We start from the raw sequence: 9,628 nt of genomic DNA, 5'->3' as shown, positions 1-9,628 counted from the left end.
AGACAGAGAGATAGATAGATAGAACAATAAATAGACAGAGAGATAGATAGAACAATAAATAGACAGAGAGATAGAACAATCAATAGACAGAGAGATAGATAGATAGAGCAATAAATAGACAGAGAGATAGATAGATAGATAGAACAATCAATAGACAGAGAGAGAGATAGATAAATAGATAGAACAATCAATAGATAAATAGATAGATAGATAGATGGATAGATAGATCATCATAGATCAGAATCAGAACCGTTCATTTGCCAGAGTATGTGCCACATACAAGGAATTTGACATGGTGGATGGTGCATAACATTAAACAATAAAGACAATGTAGACAGATAGATATCATAAAGTAGCTACACACTAATAATAAGTATTAGTATGCCTATTAGGCAACTTAAAACAATCACATGAGATAACTAAAGCCAGTTGTAGGCAGCATGTCAGTAACGTGGTGTCTTTGGCAGACCAGTGGAGCAGACTGACAGGGAGGAGCTCCAGTCACAACACAGCAGACCCTCCCAGCGCTGTGGAAGGAAGCGGAAATAAACGTCGCAAACCGTATGCTAGTAGCTCCAGACTCCGAGGACTGGGTGTAAGCGACATCTCACACACATCGTTCATTGCCTCCAAAGAGGAAGCAGGGAGTGGATAACTACGCGAAAGAGGTTTTTGTTTGTCACGGTGGCAGCATCAAAACGGAATATCTCGGGTGGTGAGTTTCTCCCCTTTACGCTTTCTCTTCACGTTAAAAGTTGTGCGCTGTTTCCTTTCACGATGCAGGCTAATCAAGTTCAGTTACGTTAGCGGTGCTAACTGTGAGCTAACTCAGCCACTAAGCTAGCAACAACAGCTCGCGCTACTAGGAAAAAAAGGTGTTTTCTTCCTTCTCACGTTTGCCACAAGAAGCTAGCGCGTAGGCCTCGAGCTTCCACAAACACCGCATTGCTAGCCTTTAAACGGAACACTTGTTATGAGTAACGTCCTCGTCGGCTCGCCCGTTGTGACACATTAACGGAGATAAGTTTGGTTAATCACCCCGCAGCGCAGTTATTGTTGTCCGACCGTTAGCCGGCATGCTAGCTCTAGCGTTCTAGAACGCTGGGCTCTGGCTGTTCGCTGGAACGGAATCGATCCTCTCGGAACTCGCGTGAACGAAATGACAGAAACCCCGCGGTTTAATACTCTGAATGGTCCGTTAGTGTACACTGAAACCTGCCATAGTATTGACAGTGAAGAAACGCGAGAAGGCTGTCGATTCAAGAGGGTCGTTGAAGGCTTTGGGCTTCAGCCTCCCTTCTCTGTTACTTCGTCCTAAGTAACGTTACTGCTGTCACTAGTGTGACCGGGGGGGGGGGGGGGGTGACAGTTGTGTTGCTGTAAACAATGGCCGCACATTTTGTGGGCTTAAAAGTTACCGTTACCGTCCAATGACTCCTAGAAAAATGAGTCCTGTGTCTGCTGTACTGTGCAGCCCGCATATACACCGATTATTCGTGACGAGACAACATGGGTCGTACAAAGACAAGCGATTGAATCCCAAAATTTGCATTTTCGGATCATTTGCAACACGTTTGTTACTCTTTGCTTTGGCTGTCTGTGATTGAATGAACGGCCTTACTCTGTGCAGGGCTTCCATTAGCGTGAACCCATCAGAGCTGCACGGTGGGGCATATTAGCAAATAACTTAATGAGATAACGTGACTTTATCCATTTAACTCTGCAACTGTAGGTTGAGCCGGTGTATCACTGTCGGCTCTGCTTAAGTGGGCTACTGACATATCTCCGATCGGACCAGGGGGTTGGCTGTCACATGGTCTCTAGGAATTGCCATTAAATATAGTGAGCAATCATAGCTGGAACATGAATGCCAGATAACCATCAGTAGGGCAGAGGCTACTTGTGTGCTATAATTTGTGTCATGGTGTCACACCGACCACAAAATAACTGTCTCACGATAACGGGGAAGCAGCTATAAAAACATTTTATTAGTGTGAGAAATATGTAATATGTAAACTTGCAACATAAAGGAGACGTTCTGTTTCTGTATATTCTTAAAAATCAGACTAAACCAAATTTATTGTTTGCCATAAAACTTAATTTAGTTTTATGTTAGTCACGTTTTTCTTTATATTTGATTGAGTCCCACGTTGTCTCTTGTTTGCAGGTACCTTACTGTGACCTTTATGTGAGGTCCAAGCCCTAAAGGAGCGGGTCACAGACGGGAGGAGAGACTCGGAGGAAAGCATCTGGCCACAGAAGCCGGGGATACGCGTTTTTATTTTTTATTCAGCCCCCCCCCCTCCCCGAAACGCAACCACAGCGGTGCTCCAGCACGCGTCTTGCGACCATGGAGGCCATCGCCAAATACGATTTTAAAGCCACGGCTGACGATGAGCTTAGTTTCAAGCGTGGGGAGGTCCTCAAGGTAAGTGAGAGCTATCTGAGGATTTAATGTTAGGACTTGTCTGCATTACTCATTATTAGGAAATGCTGGGTATTTTTTCCCCCTGCTGTAGGTTTACTTCATGCGTAGTACTTCATCCTCTGTAGGATCAAAATCTTAATTTTGCCCATGAGATCAGTATGTTCTCTTTCATTTATACCTAACATGGTCATACACTTACTTGCCAGATGCATCTGTCAGTGGAATTCCTAGAATCTAAAATCCAAAGCACTACTGCATACCGTCATGTGACGGTACACATGGTAAATTGCATGTGGCAGCAGAACAACACAGTTTCAGGCCCTAGATGTTGTGGCTCATTGTGTGATTCTAAAGGAACAATGCGTGTGTAAAAGGGCCCATGATTTAAAGAGGCAAAAGATGCCCGTTTTTAGTTTTCTTTTTTTTTTTTTTTTTCTTTTTCTTTTCCCCATTATGGAGCGTCTCTAAAGTGCTCTCTGTTGAAAACCCCAGGCTAGTCCGGATCCTCGGGCAGCAGAAGCTTATTCAAAGCCTCATGCTTTCTGGTTGCCTGAAAAGTGTTTTTTGTCATTCTGGCCTTGATGAGATAGCCAAGATATTAGAAGGTACAAACTGCAATCCCCCCCCCCCCCGACGCAACGCTTCACTTTGGATTTAAATGCAATCATCATAATCCCCTCGGTTTGGAGTCGCAGTGATGACGAGCAGCCACGAAGAGGCGACGGCGCAGACAAACTGACACAGAGCTTCATACTTCCAAGAGAAATGTGTGTCGCTAAATACTCAAACAGTCAACCGTTAAATATTGATGTTGCATGACTTCAAAAGTTCCCCTTCTTCCCCCTTGGGCTAAAAGGTCCTTCCTTATTTTGCCGACGGTCAGCATGCTTCTCAGAAACTCCGCTCTTAAGCTCGTTGGCCGACCGACGCACAAAGATGCATTTGTTAAGGACCGCACGGCTTTGTGCAGCCCGTCATCCTGCTTTCATCATAACAATACATTGTTTTTACGGGAAACATCTGCTTTGCCAGACATGCAGGTAGACGGAAAATAGTCGTGATGCAACCTAACATGAGCATCATTTTATCGTCGTGATTTTTTTTATTAATTTTGTCCAGAAAAGCCTAATAAGGCCGTCTGTCCATGTGAGATGAGACTGCTCTTGTGTTGATAGATCTGTAGCGTCTGAAGTACCCTGATTTTTATATATTATAATCTAATATACTGTCTGTGTACATTTACCATAAAAGTCAGCTGTGCTGAATGAGTTGATTGTTCTATCGGGGATGAGTGCTGCTTTTTGCTGAATAAGAGATTTGAGCGGGGAGCTTTGGAAAGATTTCTTATCTCACCGGGGGGGGGGGGGGAGCGAGCGCAAGTCAGCTCAGGAAACACTGAGCTAAATCTGAGTACTTATTAAATTTGCATAGGAGAGGAGAAAGCACTGTACTTTTCCTCTAATTTCCACAGCCAGTGGAGAAGCTCAAGCCAGATGGCAGAGCTCCAGCCCAACGTTAATGGGAAACACTACAGAACCGCCTCTCTAATTGACACCGTTAACGACGAGACGTGCCTATTGAGACTAAACTGCGTTGTGTTCTGTGACGTGCGTTTAATACTATTTAATGTTCTGCTTATCTTTTTTTTTTTTCTGAGTTCCCCGGCCGTAAGTTGTACTTCTCCACTCCCTCTATGTTTAGCACGTCGTTGTTCTTAACTCTTGATTTGTTTTCTTCCCTGTAAGATGCTTTTTATGGCATTTCTCTTTTACAGAAGTGTCCGTCCCCCAGAAAGTACTGTCATTGTTCAGTAATGACTAGAATAGAGCTGCAACAGTTAATCGATTAGTTGTCAACTATTTCGGTTTGAACATTCTTTTAAAGAAATTCTCTGATGGCAGCTTCTTAAATTTGATTTTTTTTCACCCTCTATGGCAGTAAACTGAAAAAGATGTCATCTTGGGCTTTGGGAAACAGAAATCTGCATTTCTCACCATTTTCTGACCTTTTCTAGACCAAACTAAGAGATTAATCAAGAAAATAGTCTCCGGATTAATGGAGAAAGTAAATGTTAGTTGCAGACTTCGAATAAAAACGAATCGCTCAAACTCTTTGGATTCAGGACTGTCCGACGTATGAAGCTCTACTTTTAGGTTCAGCAAAAACTCCACTCATCAATGTGACGTCATTCATTCAGTTATTACAGACAAAGACACGTCTTTTCTTCTCGACTCTTTTCTGTCTCCCAGTACTTCACGTAGACCCGACCGACTATATGAACGGGTACAGTTAACGCTACGAAGTGTCAATTCGTGACAATATCCCGCCATCATGTATTTCACCCGTCTGGAGCGTGACACACACTGTGAGTGCTCGACCATGAGAGCTACACAAACTCCTGTCGGGTTATTTCTGGACACAGACTGGGTCTGAAATGGGGAAGGAGAGCCTGCATGACTGTTGCCTCCAGCGCTGTCCACATTTCTTCTGAACACAGTCTTTGGCCGCTCTGCCCACAGGACCTGGTTCACTTTTTGAGATGGAATGAATTGGCCCCATGTTTGTCAGATAACATCCCCCCTCCTCCTCCCATTTCTTTCATCTTCTTTTATCCTGTTTTTGTTCCTCCTCACATTACTCATACCCCCCCTCAGGTTAACTTAAGAGAAACAGGATGGAACAAGTTCCCGTCATTCCCTAAAACCTACTCGGGCACAGGTTGACCTGAGCTTCACCATATTTAACACAAATACAGCGGCTCTCATGGCCCACCACAATATCGCTGGATTTTTTGTTTTTTTTTGTTGAGGCACAAAATGGTAAATTTGCAGCAACTTTTCTTTTTCTATATAGTGAGAAACTGCGTTTTTTGCTATTAACTGTGATTAATTATTAAGTTTAAAAGTACTGAAGATTCTGCCACCAATACACTAAAGTATGCTATTGTTTGGCCTGCTTTCAGCTGTGTGTGTGTATACCTTTTGCGGCTGCTAAACATTACATTTTCTACAAAATGTCTCGTGCATTAGTTGCAATAAATAAATAATTATTCCGTAGAGCAACACCAGGTTGGTCTCTGTCGCTCACTCTCTCTTTGCTCTTTGCACTCTTGCTTTTTTTCTTTCCCCGAGCCATTCGGTTACACAACCACCGTTTAAACATTAATAATACCAAACTAAATTCCTCTCCCAATTCAATTGGCAAAAATTTCGGAGCCGTTCCGGTTTATATTCCGCGTACGCGTCGCCTCTGACCGACGCCGTGCACGAGCGTTCGGAGCGGTGGTGCGTCTCAAACAACACTTTTTTGAGGTGGCGTGTGTTCTCGGAGGCTTCCATCACCGGTCTCACGGTACTAATACTAAACGGCTCTGAGGACAAAGGGGCCTTCTCATGACAGAGCGAGCCCCGTGAGCGGAGCATCCTTTTAGCCTCTCGTCGTGTTCAGCGACGGTGGCCGTGTGTCGCTACAGGAAGGTCGACTTCTGCTTTCACTCAGTGTCACGACCTCTTGGAGGTATGTGGGCCCTTTTTGGAGAGGCTGTCAGCAGTGCGTTCAGTGTACGGCGCTGAGAGGAAGCCAGTGTGGTTTGGTACTGTAGACATCTCTGCTATGCACGGAGCAAGTATGATCGGCACCAGCGGTGCAGTCGGTTGCAGTTTGAGTGACTCACCAAAAGCCCGAGCAGCTCTGGCGTAACGCCACACAGCAGTTTCCCCTCCTCGTTTTATGAAAGACCTTTTTTTTTTTTTGTGTGTGTGTTATATATCTGTCTGTCTGTCTGTCTGTCTGTCTGTCTGTCTGTTATATATATTTGTATGTATGTATATCTATCTATCTATATATTGTATGTATATCTATCTATTATATCTATATATTATATATCTATATCTATATATTATATCTATATATTATATCTATCTATCTATATCTATCTATATATCTATATCTATCTATCTCTATCGATATCGATATCGATATATAAAAAATAAAGTGTTTATCTAATGGTCTGCAGCTGAGGGGATCAAAAGGTTGTTTTGGGGACATGAAAATCCCGTTGTGTCAAAGTCTTTAATCGTCCTGAATGCGCATGCTGACTTCATCACTTGTTAAAATACCCATGAAGAGGAGCGAGTGCAAACAGGATGTGCCAGTTTAGTCCAGCGATGAGTATGAAGGATGAAAATGATGTTAAATGTCGTAGAAAGACTTTCCCTCCATGACCGGCATTTTATTTTAGGAGGCTCCGCGTGCGGATGCTAAATCTTTCGCCCCGTCTTGATAATTGATTTCTTTTTGTTGTTTTGCTTGTCTTTGTGTGACATGATTCTTTTATTTTGGTTGACTGTGATCGATCGTTGTTTCTCCCCCCACGTGTTAGCCATCGCCATCTTCAGATGCTCCGGCTTTCATTCATAACAATGCTCTGTAACAACACAGTAAATTACATTTACTAGATGAAAGGAAGCCTGTGATCGAGATGTGTTGTAATCGTGTTTCTTAACAGTCAGCAAGAAGCTCCGTGTCACCGTGACTCACTCAGCTGGTCGACCACACCGGGCTGCCCTCTAATCTGCAGACTTGAGTCACACACACCGACGTTCAGTGCGCTGAGTTGCAAAGTTTCTTGAGTAGTGAAGCAAAAACTCCACCAAGTCGGATCCATTCGACGTTTCATGAAATGTATCTTCACTCATGAGATTTGTCTCTGTGTCTACGTACTGCTTTTGCTCTTTTTTTTTTCTTTTTTATCAGTAAAAAGCTCACAGAGCTGCTGAACAACCTTCCTGTTTTTATCTCTACAGGCAGTTTCAAGTAGTTGAACCGTTTTTTGTTTTTTTTCACCTCTTTTGAACGTGGAGCCGGATTTTGTTGTTGAATTACCCCTGACACAGAAATCTCAAAAAAAAAAAGTGAAAAAGCATCGAAGCGTGGGTTAATATGTAAAACTCTCTTACAGTAAAAGTGTGCAGAGAGAGTGGGCCTGTGACGAATTTGCATAAGCAGCAGACCAGCTCAGTTTCACAGTATGATCTCCTGTCATGCAGAGACAAAAAAGAAAAAAGGGGAAACTGCCACTGGTGGTCAGAAGATCTTTTTCTAAATTTAACCGTGAGATTTTTTTTTTTTGTGCCTTTTCTTTTTTTACATGGTGGCTTGGTCTCTTTACTTGTTACTTTGTCCATTTGTCCACTTTCAGATGTTGACATTGACCAGTGAGGTACACACACACACACTTTTTAACATCACCACTTGACATACTCGGAGTTGAAGTGTGCTCTTGAGGTGCAGCAACCAGGGAATCACTTTGATATTTGTCCCTTTTGGAGGAACATTACTGGAGTTGATTTACTAATACGTCTGAAGTTATTAAAGTATAAAATTCTTTGTTAGAACTAGTTTCAATGAGCCGAGCGGTTGCAGCGTATGCCATATAATAATAATAATAATATTTCTACACGGTCCTCTGTTTCACAAAATCGCATGAAGACAGAAGTTTCTTCAGACGCATGAGAACCCTGTTTACATGGCCTGTGGTGCTCTAACAGTATGATGCTGTAAAATCAATGTAAGTCATCATTCATAAATGCACAGATGCACATGTCGCATGAGCATAACGTTACTACGGATCCACCAGCAGCCCGGTCCTATCACGCGTTGCTGTTCCACCAGTTTTTAAGAATCAAATCTGTTTTTAAAATGCTTAGCCGAGTCTTACTCTGCTCCTTTTCTGTGTCACAAAGCAGATTTTGCCCTGAGCACTGTACACTTGTTCTCATTTCCTCCTTAAATAAATAAAGATTAGCAGCCCGACCGGCGGACCGAATTAGCTCCTATCAACAAGATCTTTGAACCGTGGCCACGTAGCGCCGTCTAAGACCCGCCTCCTCCGCCTCGCTGCTCTGAGAAGCCGCCCGTCTACACACTCGGATCACTTAGTTGTTGGAGCTCCTGTTCAGGTGCCACCGCTCCGTCAGACTTTTATATTGCAGCCACTAATGAAATAGTATGCCGTAAAATTTAAAAGTCACCCCAGGAATTGGAACGAGTGGTTGCCAATAGATTACCTGATTGAGCCTTTGTGGAGCATTAAGATGCTCAGTGGTCATTATAGGAGGCAAATGTCAGCCATTATTACGCTGATTAGTCAAAGAAATTGCAGAAGTCTGTATTTTAGGATGTGTACATTACTGTATTTAAGCCTTTGTTTCAACTGAATGTCGTGTGAGATATTCACAAAACAAAGACCATCCTGCTGCCCCAAACCTTTTTGGGCTGAGACTCCGTGTCAAAGGGCACCTGTCCCAACGTCCTCCTGTCTGCTTTTCTCGATGCCACAGCTCAGCTCGTTTTCACATCCTGTTTGGTGCGTCTTCCAACACCCCAGCGACTTCCTGTATCTCCACAGCAAAACCTCGAGCAGCTCTACAGTGCGCTACAGCACTGCAGCACAGGCCGGGTCCTTTCCCTCCAGCAGAGGGTTCAGTGATTGCCCCACTTGCAATTGAGTTGCAGTAAATTGATTCTGGCAAGAACTCGCTATTTTTAAGTCGCCCCGTGACGGACATCCTGTTGTCCCTCTTTAGGGGTTGCGATATAACGGAAAATGGAGCTTTTAGCCAGTTGCTTGAACACTTCCACCCCTCCCGTGATTAATGGTTCCCTCATCGCCTATTAGTGCTCAGGGTATTGATTTCCCCTCCCTGTCCACTTGAGCGCTGAAGAGAGGAAGAGCTGCCTTGAGATGCCTGATTTGTCTTGGGAAAAAAAAGACTCATAATCCGCTATTGGAGTCTGAGCTCCAATCCAAATCCCACTATTTGATTTTTCCTTTCATAAGCACTTTGAAGGTTGACTCCATCTACAACGTCCACTCAGCTGTCGGCACAGAGCAGTGACTTGGTTAGCACGGTAAGCTAATCGGTAAGGTTAGGGATAATGTTCTCTGCCTGACCCTCGGACAGCCTTTCCGATGAGGAACTGAAGCGGTTATCTGTGCTCTCTTCAAAGCCACCCGACTCTCTTTGGAAAAAAAGGTTGCTGGTCCACCGCTGCCTCCATCGTTTAGTTTGTGTTGTTGTGATACCAGCTAGCGTGGCGTCCGTGCCGGTGCTCCTGTCTGCCTCTCCAAAGTGGCAGTGTGCCGAGCTAAGCTACTGTTTGTGTAAAGCAGTCGTGCCGTGTTGACTATGTGGATCT

The 9,628-nt window shown here is 43.8% G+C and overlaps 1 protein-coding gene and 1 long non-coding RNA gene across 2 annotated transcripts in view; one reads left to right on the top strand and one right to left on the bottom strand.

Annotated features, from left to right (window-relative positions):
- The window catches only part of mchr1b (melanin-concentrating hormone receptor 1b), a 5,555-nt gene extending 4,497 nt beyond the window's left edge, over nt 1-1,058 (bottom strand). Inside the window, exon 1 of the mRNA XM_031871053.1 lies at nt 1,039-1,058. The gene's annotated coding sequence lies outside the window, so the exon portion shown is untranslated. The remainder of the gene's footprint in view (nt 1-1,038) is intronic.
- On the top strand, nt 510-3,040 carry LOC116396442 (uncharacterized). Its single transcript, XR_004213600.1, has 2 exons — nt 510-715; nt 2,168-3,040. It is a non-coding gene; the product is annotated as an uncharacterized LOC116396442 (long non-coding RNA).
- The last annotated feature ends 6,588 nt before the right edge of the window (nt 3,041-9,628 follow it).

The sequence above is a fragment of the Anarrhichthys ocellatus genome, unplaced genomic scaffold (genome assembly GCF_004355925.1).
Source record: "Anarrhichthys ocellatus isolate YVR2014 unplaced genomic scaffold, GSC_Weel_1.0 scaffold55, whole genome shotgun sequence".
NCBI lineage: Eukaryota > Metazoa > Chordata > Actinopteri > Perciformes > Anarhichadidae > Anarrhichthys > Anarrhichthys ocellatus.
The sequence above is the reverse complement of the archived record's forward strand: the minus strand, read 5'-3'. Positions and strand labels throughout refer to the sequence as shown.